At 40.8% G+C, this 12940-nt stretch overlaps 1 protein-coding gene across 6 annotated transcripts in view; it reads right to left on the bottom strand.

The window, feature by feature from the left end:
* Positions 1 to 12940, bottom strand: part of LOC149173760 (uncharacterized) — a 186295-nt gene that overhangs the window by 113742 nt on the left and 59613 nt on the right. The window contains exon 10 of one of the 6 annotated variants that reach the window (XR_016259153.1): positions 2443 to 2599. The exons of the other annotated variants lie outside the window; for them this stretch is intronic. The gene's annotated coding sequence lies outside the window, so the exon portion shown is untranslated. The remainder of the gene's footprint in view (positions 1 to 2442; positions 2600 to 12940) is intronic. 6 annotated transcript variants of the gene reach the window in all.

Raw genomic sequence — 12940 nt, 5'->3', positions numbered from 1 at the left:
GTGGTCTTTCCCTGGAAGGAGGATCACTTGGAGGAGGATCAAGGGGTCCATAGGCTCCATGGGATCATCAACGATATCCTTCTCAGATTCAGGCACAAAAGGACCTTCTAGAATATCCATATCATCACTCTTGTCCTTAGGAGGAGGTGGTGGAGGGAGGTCCCTTTCTTTTCTAAGAGCAGCATCTTCATCGAATGTTACATCCTTGTTAACTTCAACCTTCCTTTGACCAGAAATATATATTCTAAATGCTTTAGAATCTTCACTATATCCAACAAACGTACCTTTTCTTCTGTAGATTTTAGCTTGTTTCTTTTGTCATTCGGCACATGGAAGTATATAGGGTAGCCAAAAATCCAGAGATGACCAATATCGGACTTGACACCTGTGAATACTTCCTCGAGAGTCTTGTTGTCCAAAGCTTGATGAGGCAACCTGTTTTGAACATATATCGTTGTGTTTGTTGCTTCAGCCTAAAGGAACTTTGGCAGTTTTTTATCATGGAGCATGGCTCGGGCAGCTTCCACAATTGACCTGTTCTTTCTCTCAACCATTCCATCTTCTTCGGGAGTGTAGAGCACAATGGTCCCCTTCTTAATTCCTTCCTTCTTGCAAAAGTCTATAAATTCATTTGACGTGTATTCCCCACCGTTGTCAGACCTAAAGATTTTAATTTTCTTCCCTATATGATTTTCAACCAAAGCCTTGAACTCTTTGAACATTTCAAATGCCTCAGCCTTGTGCTTCAAATAGTATATCCATGTCTTCCTTGAGAAATCATCGATGAGGGTGATGTAATAAAGGTGACCCCCAAGAGAATGCACAGGTATTGGACCACATATATCAGAATGAATGAGAAGAAGAATTTCTTCCATCTTGTTTTTGTTAGGGGGGAATGTTCCCCTTGTCTTCTTCCGCTAGCACACCCAGGGCATACTCCATCATGTTGAGCTTGAACATCGAGGGTCCCGAAGACCAACTTCTTCAATTTTGGAAGAGCACCATAATGTAGATGGGTCAACCTTGGGTGCCACAACTCACTTTGAAGATTTGTGTTATGGACCATAGTTAGAAGAGGTCTTCCTATGACTCTATAGAGTCCTTCAAACCTAGATCCCAATGTGAAGGCATTTCTCATATAGGATTCAACAAGCCAAGAAAGTACTTTTCCTTTAATGAATGCAACCCTCATTCCTTTATCCTCCAAAGCAGATATCAAAACCAATTTTTTCTTTAATCACGGCACATCATGAAGCAAGACAGATTCCCCAATGTTCAAATGAACTTTGACAGACCCAAAGCCCTTTACGGGATGAGTGGTATTGTCACCAAGAATAATGTTCAAATTGGTCTCCCTCTCTACCAAATTAGAGAGAACCTCCTTATATCCAGAGAAGTGATGAGAGACCCCACTATCAACCAGCCAACTATCCCAAGAATCCGGAGAAGATGAACTAGATAATGTGGAAATAAGAATATATTCAGATTGATTAGTAGCATTGCCTTCATGCCTAGAGTTCCTTGACCTCTTTATAGGACGATAGTTATCCTCACGATCATCGAGCGAGTCTTTTCTTCTTCAATTCCTTCTTTTATCGTCTCTTCTTACATGTGACCTATTGTTGTTGAAGCCACAGTTATTGTTGTGGGACCTTGAAGAGTTTCTTCTTGGATCATCTCTCTTGTTGGAACAATCTTGAGCATAATGACCATTTCGATGACAATTGTAGCACTCAACATCTCTATCTCGCCTTTCTGGAATTCCTAAATTCTCGATTAGATTGTTTTCTTGATTTAGATGGCTTTCCCTTTCCTTTATTTGCATTCTTTTTCTTTCCTTGAGCAACGTAGGCAACGGGCTCGTTACGTATGTTTTGACGACAAAGCGTTTTTTGGGAGAAAGGCAATGTTATATAAAAAATAATTAATTAGTAGTTATTAGGCAAAGGGCATGATCAAAGTTCATGCCCATTCACCAAGAGGCACCCAAGGCAATATAAAGCCAGGGGCCTCCCACAAATTGTAATCATCTTCTATCTGTTTTAATAATAATAAATATGAATTTGCCGAATATCTAAGCTGTTTGTGCCAATGACGGGCAGCTATTGTTGTTGCTTATAGTAATAATGAAGGTTTCCCAAATGGGAGGGAGGACTCTAAGAGATACAATCACCAATTCCCTATCAAGTGTGGTTTCCCCAATTCTCTGCAATTGATCTCTAAGACGAGATATCCTCATAATGTGTGATTGCCCAGATTCTCCTTTGTTCATCTTTGTATCTTTGAGTTGACCTTTCCAGGAGATGATTTCATTCAAGTTGTTGACTTCATATATGCCAACTATCTTATCATACATGTCCTTAGACCTTCTCAAATTTCCAACATACGCAATTAGATTATCTTGTAAACCATCAGCGATAATTTGCTTTGCTTTTAACTCACCTTTCTTGTGCTTGTTTTTGACAGCAGCAGAAGCATTCTCCAAAGGGTCAAGTACTCTTCCTCGAATGAAGTCCAAAACATCATTGTTGTCAGCTATGATTTCCAACCTGACTTTCCACGCAGCAAAGTAAAATGAGTCACCCAACTTCTCATGCTCCTGAAAGAAAGACAGACATTTTTACCAAAAGATTTTTCCTTTTTTGACCAGCTGCTAGAAAATGGATGCTTTTGCTTTATGTCTCTTGGGCTTGTCCTCACCTCAACTCTGATACCATGTTAATTTTTCATCAATTTGTTCTATGATGCAACTATTACTTCAACAATATCCAATAGCATCCAATTTAACAATTTACTTCTTCAATTATCCAATGACAGTAGAGCAATAGTAGATAGAACAATTAGAAAAATGCACAATGAAAGGCAGTCAAGAGACAAGAGACACAATATTTGGTCAATGACCAGGGAAAAACCCCACTAGAGGGAAAACCATTGCAAATATTCTTCTATTAGATTGTCTTCAAATGTTCAGCAGAGAGAGCACATCATCCAATATCAAATTCAACATCCAATATCCAATCAGCTATCCAAAACAGAGATGAAGGAAAGACAACAGTCAACTCAAGTGCAGATCTGTCCCAGTCAACAGCAGTCAACAGCAGCATACAATGCCCTAAACAGTCAACAGTTCACTGTCAAATCATCCCTTCAGCAGCTCAGTCTAGGACAGTCAAATTTGGCCTTTAAATCTGGTCAAAGATTAGTCAAAACAGTCCCCAAACAGATGGTCAAACTCGGTCACAATCTGCTCTTTGCCTGTTGGTCAAATCTGCAGTCAGCCGTGCAGTCAGCCTTGGTCAACGTGCCCAGAACTTCTTGGTTTTGATGCCAAAAGGTGAAGCCTGAAAAAATCGAAATTCTGATGGAAAAATCATAGTCAAATGATAGGTCAAAGTGCCTGGTCATCGCTGGTAACCGCCCTCCAACTGCTCTGTAATTCGGCCCAGAAAAACAGTCTCTTGTCCTTCACACGTGTGATAAAATCCTTTCTTCTCTGAGTTGTACTAACCAATAGGAAGAAGAGAGATAAGATGTGTGAGGAAGTGCCAAATGAGAATGAAGGTCACTTGTATTTATACAAATTCATGTGGGTGAAAAGACATGTCCTTTGAGCTTATTGAGCCTACATGTCGTTGTAGCCGACCTTGACAATTTGAACGAGTGGGTTTTAATTCAAAAATGCACTTTTCCTTGACCGATTGAGTGATCTTTAGTTCGATTTTGGTCCTCTCGAAAAGAGGAATTTAATGCAATGCTTACCTTCATCAAATAAGCTGTCCAAAGTGGAATTTGACCTTAGTTGTATAATTTAACATGCACAACCAGGGTACTGAATATTGTCACATTGAGGAATCATAGGAGGATCCAACAAACTTCATAGCATCACCACTATAGAACACCTGCTCAGAGATGTATTCATAGAGTATTAGAAACACAGCAATAGGTCCAAATCTCCCCCCATCCCTCCACAGCCGCACCATTCTATTTGATTTTTCTTCATAAGGCATATGGTGTTAGGAGAGAGAGATCCAGATCTAGTGGATCATGATCTACTCCCTGGTCCCTTTCTATGGCCCCCTGCAATTGGAGCTGAGGATTTTCCATGTTTTAACATATATACATTATGCTTCCACTTTAATTCTTGTACTTTCTATAGGAGACCTTTTGGTACTCCTGCTTGTATCAATATCATTGTACTCAACAGTCCCATTGACCTACTTTGTGGACATTTGTTGGAAATTAATATAATTCTCTTACTTATTTACTATTATTGGTTCATCAACGTTGGTTGTTAGGAGTTCTTCCACCTCAACATCAATCCCTAGCTCAACCACAAACAAGAACATTTTGATGCAGCCTAGTATTGCTTCGCAGGCCCCTATTGATGCAAGCCACTCACCAGAGGACAACATTCAACAATCAGTCAGTGTAGATAACTACATTACTCCATATGATGAAGTGGGACAGCACCCCCCCTTCCCTGGAGGCCTCTTCACCTTCTCAGGATTGTCTCTTTATTGGCTTTTCTCCACCTTCTGAGGTCCACCTTCTTGGTTTAAGCAATTTGTACAATTTTATGTCATTTCATTTTGCTATTCTGTAATCAATTTTGTCTCCATTTTATAGGATGTTTCATGCATGCCCCTTTTTATGGCTATAAATATGTGTTGTAACTTGTACTTGGCCCAGATAAGACTCACACTTGGACTGAGCTGGCCTGGGACTCTGCAAGACTCGATGACTTGGGAAAGACTCAGCTATATGAAGCGAGTACTTGGCCCAGATAAGACTCGGGAAGATTCGCAAGTCTTGGCTAAGTCAAACTCCACTTGATAAAACCACTTAACACTAACATTATTTGCATGTTGGTCATAAAAAGTTCAGTCTACATAATGACCAATCCACATGTGTACATATTTAATGGTGTGCTGAGACTGCTGACATTATTCTAACAACCCATGCATGGCTTCAACTGAATAGCCTTGGTTTCTAACTTCCAACTTCCATGGCACCACCAGATAAAATATTTAAGATGTTAGAAGCTCACAGTTATGACCACAACTTTCAAGGGTAGGGACAAACTTCTGAAATTTCTTTCATCTGCATTTACAGATGGCATGTTAAGAAATTACAAAGATTAATACACATGATAATCTAAATATACTTAACATCTAACTGTTTCTTACATTATTTCAAGGTTCCGGACAGAATAAAGTTTAAGCAGCTTGACCTGTCCCCAATGATACAATTTCAAACTGTGGGGGGTTTTATCAAATCCTGAATGGTTACAACGAAAGAGGTCTGCTAAAAAAAGGCTGATGCAAATATACAACTCACTATTTATGTAATAATATCAATCTGCCAATAGGTCTTGCTACTGTTAGTAAAGGCTGCACAATCATCAGACTAATGCTTCAAGCTGAATATTTTGAATTAATGCATTATAGAGAAGATTGAAAATCCCTGACACTTAAAGATTGATAAGACATGAAGTTAAAGTCGATTCCTTAAATTGAAAGATAGCATTATTTGAACTCAGCATTCAAATGCCTGATGTGAAATTCCTCCACGAAGTATAGTGGGAAGAAGATGACATGCAGATTTTGAACAGACTGTAAATTCTCCAAATTTATTTTTTTTTGTAAAATATATTAAGTTCTGACACTACTATTTTATAGCAGTAGAATCATTTCTAAAAATAACCGTGTCAGGGCACTCTTAAATAAAGTATAAATGAAGAGACATAACAGTAAGGTTCTGCTATAGGCAAGTACAAAACCTAATATTCACCAAGGAATTCTAATAACACTGGAATATATAGATATAAAAGAGCCCGTTACTCCTCACTTCTAGGGGTAACTAAAGGAGATTTTTCTTGGACGATCCATATTTAATACAGTGGTCCTAGTGATTGCATTCAGCTTTCTCCAGAAAAAGGCATGTAAATGGTGGAAAAACATGGTGCAAAGAAAAGGGTAACTCAATGCATGAAGCACTCCCCCTACAAAGGCATTCATGGAGATGAATATCACATGTGGCCTTGCATGTCAAAACACCATTCTCGTGAAGCAATCCCCAAGTCACACTATTGTCATTTACACTTACACCTTGATTGGCTTCTTGGGATATACTCTCTAATTCTTAGGTATCGGCACACCTAAACTTGGCAAATTGCATAAAGTCATAGCATAGCATGATGTTTAAAGAAGATATCTTATGTTATCTACTTAGTTCCCTTTACATTAAACATGACTCACTTTTTATGTGCAAGGACTCTTGTACATATGTTGGATGGTCACACTCGAATGCTTTGAGCCCCTCCTTGATGATGATATTTGCATAGACGTGGTCCTTCGGAAGACATTGATGATGTCATTTTCCACACTTGGTTGAGGGTATTCCCTACCTATTTGAGGACGTTGGACCTTGTGATGGCATGGCACCCCAATCAGACATCCTAGCATCCATTGGATATGACGTGACACCCCTACGATGAAGCCAGTGCACCCTTTTAGATGAGAAAATGCACTTGTTGGATGAAACATTGTAGCCTTCGAAGGGAATCTTTAACTTTGGAGGCCATTTCCCATCCCTCAGGTGACTTTCCGAGGGTTGTCTACTTCAGGAACAATTATCTTTTGATAGCATACCCAAAAATCCATCAGATCAATCGGACAAGATGCAAAATGGGCACATGATTTCCGAAATGTGGTCATAATATGTTAATTTTAGGCAACAATGGTATGTTCTATACTTTAAAGCAATTTTACTTCAATTTCTTTATTAGCCCAGTATCAATATTCAGATTAGAAATCACATCAACATGATAGTAAAATGCAGATAGAACATAAACATAAACAGTAGAAGACAAGCCAAGTCAAGAGGACACAAGATGTGGCACCAGCCAGGGACAAACCCCAATGTGGGGAAACCCTTGATCAAATCTTCTTTTAGTCTTCAATAGTTCAGCAGAGAAAGAGAATACAGTTTACAAATCTGATAATTTATTACAGTAGCAAAAGAGCCCTAACCAGAAAAGTCAACGTTGGTCAACAGAGCAGATTTGACCCTCAGCAAATCGGACAACTTTAGTCAACTTCAGCCTCCAAACTACAATATAAAACTGCCCTCAACAGCCAAATTCAGCCCAGTCAAAGTCTGGTCAAACAACCCACCTGCGGTCAGCCCTAGCTGCAGTCAATGCTCATCAAACTGTCCAGAAATTCGGTCTCCTGAAATTTCGGCCTCCTGAAATTTCGCTCTCCTGAAATTTCAGGCGTGTGGAGGGAGAGAGGCCCCGAAATCTGTACCCAAAAAATGAGGAGAGAGACAGAGAAGTGTGAAGATGAGTGTGTCCAAATGAGGCTAAGTCACCTTCTATTTATATTCAATGTTGAGGATGAAAAGACGTGATTGTTGGGCTTTTGAGCCTACATAAGTTTGTTGGCAGACCTTGACAATTTGTCCATAATCAAAATTAATTCATAACTTCATTTGTACATATCGGAATCGAATGATCTTTAGATCAATCCTACACCTCTCGGAGAGAGGAATCCAAGAAAAATATCAGCTGCCATAAATAAGATGACCGGTGTGGAGTTTGGCCCTAGTTACCAATTTTAACACTCCCTCTCAACTAAGGAGAACTGCATTTGCTAATCCATCTGCCAATCTGTACTATCTCTGCCATCAATGCATTGCTTTGCTCTGATAAACTATAAAGAAGAACTGATTGAGAATGTATAATACCATTCTCTACTCACCCGAAGTCAATCCCAAATAAAAGAGAGTGTCTCGTACCACTCTTACTGACTCGAAGTAATTTCCAATCAAATGAGAGTGTCTCATACCACTCTTACTGACCCGAAGTTAGTTCCCATTGATCCCAGATCAATATCAGTCATCCTAGCATAGGGAGTATGGTAGTACATGATGCGTCCATCAGTAGTACTATGGTCCCTATCCTCATTTCCCTACTCATTGGCCAGATGAGAGGTACTTCCCATGAGTCCTAGACTACATGGGTAGGATGTCTCAGCAAGAGAAGGATGAACCACTCATCCTGCCTACATGTCACCAAGAGGTATCGCAGGGGAAGGTTGAACCACTCACCCTGTACACAACAAACCACTAGGGGAAGGCTGAACCACTCACCCTATGGTTGCTCATCGCTCCAAGAAGTACCCCAAGGCCCCCGGAGCTCACAGAGCTCAATGTCCATCTCATACAAGACCCACATAAGAGGGTCTCTCCACGACTCCAAGTCGTTCTCAAAAGGCCAAGAACTTGACCTTCCCCAGGGGCTTTGTCAGAATATCGGTGACCTACTCATCAGTCCCAATGTGAAGGAACCTTATTGCTCCTTGTTTTACCATATCCCGGATAAAGTCGTACCTAATATCTATATGCTTGGAGCGATCATGAAACACGGGATTCTTTGATAATCGGATCCCACTCTAGTTGTTCCAGAGGATCACAGTGGTATCCAGCACATGTCCAAACAGCTCATTGAAGAGCTTCCTCAACCAGACAGCTTCACAGGAGGCCATAATAGCAGCTATGTATTCGGCCTCAGCAGTGCTCAAGGCAACCGATTTCTGCTTCCTGCTCATCCAAGATATCAAAGAAAAACCCAAAGAAAAACATCATCCAGAAGTGCTCTTGCAATCCACCACACTGCCAGCCCAATCAACACCAGCATAACCATGCAACCTCACATCTCCGACAGTGTATCTCAGTCCATGAGTGATTGTACCCCGAAGATATCTCAGAAGATTCTTAGCACCAAGCCAATGTATATGATCAGGCTCAACCATATATTGGCTCAATATGTTAACTGCAAAACATATGTTTGGACGGGAGTTCACCAAGAACATCAGTGCTCCTATGAGTTGACGATACTCAGAAGAATTTCCCAATTCAGTTCCGACAGCACTACCACATAACTTCTTAAAGTTAAGTTCCATCGGAGTAGTCATAGGCTTGCAGTCCACCATTCCAAATCTTTCCAATATCTTCACAACATATTTTCCTTGAGAGAGGAAAATTTCACCTAGCTTTTGCCAAACCTCCAACCCTAGGAAATAGTGCAACGGTCCTAGGTCCTTCATCTCAAATTCAGAAGCCAACTCCCTCTTACATTTGAGAATGAGAGGGTTTGCGCCTGTCAGAAAGAGGTCGTCCACATAAAGTACCAGAATGAGAGGTTTATCATTTTCAACCTTAAAATAAAGGTTCGGATCGACTTCACTTCTAGTGAATCCCAGCTTCATCAGATAGCTATCGATCCTCTCATACCAAGCCCGGGGTGCTTGCTTCAATATATGAGATTCTCGGTCATGAACCTCAAACCCTCGGGTTGTTCAACATAGACTTCCTCTTTGATCGAACCATGTAAGAAGGCAGTCTTGACATCCATCTGATGTAGGTTCCATCCTTGCAAGGCAGCAAGAGCTATAATCGAGCGGATGGTGGTGTATCGGGCAACAGGTGCAAATATCTCATCGTAATCTACACCTTCCTTTTGAGAGCAACCTTGAGCAACAAAGCGAGCCTTGAACTTTTCTGCACTACCATCAGCTCCATGCTTGATTTTGAAGAGCCACTTGGAGGTGACAATCGATTTGTCCTGGGGTCTAGGGACCACATCCCAGACATCATTCTTCATAATTGACTTGTACTCTTCATTCATAGCATCCTTCCATACTTGTTGCTTCACGACTTCTTTAAATGATGAAGGTTCATTTTGAATGATAGTGCTCATGACAGTCAAGTATCCTAGATACTTGTTCGGCTTCTTGCTTTCACGGAAAGTCCCCTTGGTGCAATATGTTTCTTGGCATCTTCGAGAGTCTCCCTAAGCCATGAGGGTCTCCTCCAAGAGGAGACCCTCTCATGAGGAGGATCTATAGCATCCACAGGATCATCAACATCAAGCATCGTTGCGTCCTCTTTTTCACCTTGATTTCCTGTGTCAGCTTCTTTGTACTTCCTTAGGATCGGAAGGTTGTTGATCTTCCTAAGGACCATATCTTCGCCAAAGGTGACATCATGACTTATCTCAACTTCCTTTTGACCAGCCACATAAAATCTATATCCCTTAGAATTTTCACTATAGCCCACAAAGATTCATTTCTTTCCAGATACACCCAATTTGCTTCTTTTCTCTTTTGGCACATGAAAATATATGGGGCTTCCAAAAATTCTAAAATGAGAGACATCGGGTTTCTTACCATTGAGCATTTCTTCGGGAGTCTTGGAGTCCAATGCTTGATGAGTGCATCGGTTTTGAAAGGTATTTGCAACTTCAACCCATAGGAACTTTGGAAGGCCTTGATCATAAAGCATGGCACAGACTGCTTCTACAATAGAGCGATTCTTCCTTTCAATAGAGTTGTGAAGCTTGAGTATATTTCCACTGATGAGCAGGTTGCAGATATCCTTACCAAAGCCTTACCACGGAGCAAGCATGTCTATTTCAGAGACAAGACGGGTGTGGTGAGGAACACCTTCCTCGGTAAGAGGGAGTGTTGAAATTTGGTACCGAAGGACAGGTGGCTCCCTTAGGCTTTGATCTTTGGCCTAGGGAAAAGTGTCCAAAAGAATTTAATTTTTCTCCTAAAGTGACTTTATAATTTTATAAAGTTAAATCTAATTTAAAAGTGATTTTAAGTGATAAAGTTACTAAGTCTAATTTTAAAGTGACTTTTATAAAGTCAATGAAAAATTAGAAAGTAAAAGTGACTTTGGAAATAAATGACTAAGTGGGTCTTAATTAAAGTGGGGTGAATTAAAAAATAAAAAGTGAGATTTAAATGAGCATTTAATCTCAGCCATTGATCTAAATCTATTTCAGCCATTGGATTTAGAGATCACCCAAAAGTCACTTGGGTCACCCAAAAGTCATTTGGAGTTATATTAAGGGAGGAAAAAGAGGAAAAGATCACATTCGATTCAATTCTTTCATGAGCAGATTGCGAGAAGGAGAGCAAGAGAGCAAGAGAGATTTCTGAGCAGGGAGGAGAAGGAGACAGCAGCTTGGCACACATTCCAAGGCAGCAGTTGAGCAGATTTGTACAGCTGATTCAGCACACAGTGAAAGGCAGATTTTGGCACGATTTTCGAGGAGAGGTTTGCACAAAAATCGAGGAGCAGTTTGCTGGTTTTTCTGCACGCAAAACGAGGGCCATACAGCAGCATTTAATGCTGAAAGTGGGCATGAAAATCGAGGAGACCGTACAACATTTATTGCTGTCCTATTTGCTGTAATTTCCAGTTTGTTGTGAAGCATGGGAAAAGAAATAAGTTGTAAATTTGCTTGTTGATTTTTTTGCTGAAAATTTCTCACTGTAAAAGGCAATTTTCAGAAATAAAGAAGAGCTCTCAAACTGGTTTTCCCCGAGAGTTGTAGGGGGTTTTTCCAGGGTCACATTGACCAAAAATCTCATTGTTTAAATGTGTTTTAATGGCTGTTTATTACTGCTGATTTTTATTTATGCAATTTCCAGCATTCTGTAAAATTTCCAAAATTTGTGTTTTCAGCAAATTTATTTTTTTCAGCTTGTTAAATGTATGGTTATGGGAAAGGGCATTTAACTATATGGGAGAAATAAGGAGAAATTGAAAACTGGGGTGGGAAAACAGAAATTTCTTCATGGTATCAGAGGTTGAGTGCTGAAGAGCAGTTTGGGACAGCAAAAGGAAAAATTACAGTTGCTGATTTTTCACTCAGAAAATTCCAGCAAACTGATTTTTTCATAAACAGCAGTTTTATCTTTACTACAGCAGTGCTATTTTTCAGTTTTAGGACAGCAGGATGTCATTGGGATTGAGGGTGGAGGATAGGCTGGATGGGCATATAAATTACAGCGTTTGGAAGGAGAGAATGCAGAGTATCTTTGAGGAGGCAGAAGTCTGGGATATCATGGTGCATACCACACAGAACCCTGTTGTTGTGCCTACTGATGCTACTCAATTGACAGCTTATAATAAAAAGAACAACAAGGGTAAGAGGCTGATTTTAGACGGAATCAAAGACCATTGCATTCCTCATGTGAGAGGAAAGAGCAATGCCCATGAGATGTGGACAGCATTGTCCAATCTCTACCAGAGTACCAATGAGAACCGGAAGGAGGTCCTGAAGGAAAAGCTGAAGAACATTAAGATGGGTAATGATAGTGCAGCTGGATATCTCACAAAGATTACTAATGTGAGAGATGAGTTGGCAGCGATTGGAGAGGCCATTCCACCCACTGAGTTGGTGCGGATTGCAGTGAATGGCCTCCCCCGTTCATGGTTGAACTTTGCTGATGGGGTTTGTGCACGTGAGACCCTTCCCACATGGGAGAGGTTTTGGGATGATTGCATTCAGACAGAGATCAGGAAAGGTCAGCTTGGGGCAGCCAAGCCAGTTGAGCAGGATGAGGATGTAGCACTGGTGGCAGGAGGCAAGAAAGGCAAAGGGAAGAAGCAGGCTTCCACAAGCAGTGGTGGGGGCAAAGGCAAAGGTAAAGGTAAACAGGGGAACACACAGAAGGACTATTCCAAGGTGAAGTGTTGGAATTGTCAAAAGATGGGACATTATGCAGTTGTGTGTCCGGAGAAGAAGAAGAAGAAGGGGAAGAACCAGGACGTGGCAGCTTCAGCAGAGATTGAGGACTTTGTTGGTCGTTTTGACCGAGAGTTTGCGTTCACTACGTGTGAGTCCTCTAGTGCTGGATCACCTGCCACACAGGTTCAGAGGGAGCATGCTTTTCCCTCAATTAGCGGAGCATCTTCAGGTATCTGGTATGTGGACAGTGGGGCTTCACGTCATATGACAAGAGTCTGTGAGTACTTCTCAGAGCTTTGAGAGAGTGGCACTGATATTGAGGTAGTACTCGGTGATGACAGAGTTGTTAGAGCAGTCGGGGTGGGGACAGTGACATTTCAGAGGGAGTCC

Source organism: Pinus tabuliformis, chromosome 4_2 (genome assembly GCF_031772625.1).
Source record: "Pinus tabuliformis cultivar Carrire ecotype Pingquan chromosome 4_2, CPIR1, whole genome shotgun sequence".
NCBI classification, from domain to species: domain Eukaryota; kingdom Viridiplantae; phylum Streptophyta; class Pinopsida; order Pinales; family Pinaceae; genus Pinus; species Pinus tabuliformis.
This window is presented reverse-complemented; position numbering and strand designations above follow the sequence as displayed.